Raw genomic sequence first — 1,679 nt, forward strand, 5'->3', positions numbered from 1 at the left:
TAGTGGAGGAGATCCAACAGTCTCTGAGTTCAGGAAGTCTCTCCACAGATAAACTGTCTCCTGCTCAGTGGTCAGCTCTGGGTTTCATCTTAGTGTCATCAGGAAAAGATCTGGATGTGTTTGACCTGAAGAAATACTCTGCTTCAGAGGAGGCTCTTCTGAGGCTGCTGCCAGTGGTTAAAGCCTCCAACAAAGCTCTGTAAGGACACACATTGTTACTGCAGGTATTTTTTATAGAGAGGAATCTGCTAATGATGAGGTAAATATTGATTGATGATGTTTTAGTTCATTTAGTATAGCACTGTCTTTCCAAAGTCATCTACAAGTGGAGGAGTAAAAGAGACAGCTGTCCATAATGTTACATATTCAAGCAGCAAATTTTCTCTTCCTATTAAAACTGACTCTTGAATAATATAAGTCTTAGGTGAATTCAGTAATTCTTTTACCAATCTCCCTGTTGACTTTGTCATCATCTGACTCAGGAGGCAATGAAAAAAAGGAGATGTTGATTTTTAAGGCAAATCTGGTAAATGTTCATCAAATTAACAGAAATAAGAATAAAAAAGTAATTTAAAGTATTGCAATGAATTAGGGCTGTTGTAAACTTATATTTTAGTAATCGAGTAACCTATTGATCATTCTTATAATTAATTGAGTAATCAGACAAAAAAATTTTAAATAAAACATTGGCAAATATTATCCAATTTTTCATATTTGAGCATCCCTAACAATTACATTTTTGTAGTTTAGAAAATTAACTTGTAACAATAATAGTTCACTTTAACCTTAAGAAAAGTTATACAAAGATATTAAATTATATTCAATTTAATAAAGTGGCAGGCTCACCAATACGCTTATAAATATGTCTATACTCCAGCTTTAGTTTATGTATTCATCTTCAGTGAGTTTAATAGATGAACTCTTGGCTTGCTCCATACCTGTCAAGCTTTGGGTTTGAGAATACGGGAAATGAGCCTGAACTGGGGAACTTAGAGTGGTGGTAGTGAGGGGAGGTAGATTAGAGGTGAGCAAATGAACGTCACATAGGGGTAGAGAGGGGAGGAAATGGACCAGGAGACAGACGAATGTAAGTCCGAGTGGGAACGACGAACGAGCAATCCTAATGTGGGGGGACACGACCGGTAGACCAGGAGACAAATGCAAGAACGGTGGGGGGGAAGCAATACGGGATATTTAAGGCACCTTCGTTTATCACACTCAAGCTCATCTACCAGCCATGTACTGCCACCCGTTTGTTCAGATCGGGATGACATGAAATTTATTGTGCGGTTTGTAGCTGCAGCGCTTTTCCCGCCGTGTGCTTTGAACCAGCAGCTCCCAGAAGAGAAAGGTTACTGTACTCCAGGCATCGCGCCAGTCTTTTTAAGGATGCTTTTTGGTCCCCCAAAAACGATGAAAACCCGGGCATTATCATTAATCAATAAAATCCCCACAGGCCGAACTTGAAGATTGGGCATTATGCCGCTAAAACATAGCTTTCGTAAACAACTCAGAGGCGTAAGTAAGAGCTGTGCACACCACAAATAATGTTCTGGCCGGAACATAGTGCGCTAAACAAATTAACAAAGCTTCGAAGCAGGTAAATTTTCCTTGAGGAATTTTAATAATTGAGGTACTCGAATTACTCGAGGAATCGTTTCAGCCCTACAATCAGTGGC

This window comes from Poecilia latipinna, unplaced genomic scaffold, assembly GCF_001443285.1.
Source record: "Poecilia latipinna isolate Pla-1442-1.1 unplaced genomic scaffold, P_latipinna-1.0 Scaffold3607, whole genome shotgun sequence".
In the NCBI taxonomy this organism is placed as follows: domain Eukaryota; kingdom Metazoa; phylum Chordata; class Actinopteri; order Cyprinodontiformes; family Poeciliidae; genus Poecilia; species Poecilia latipinna.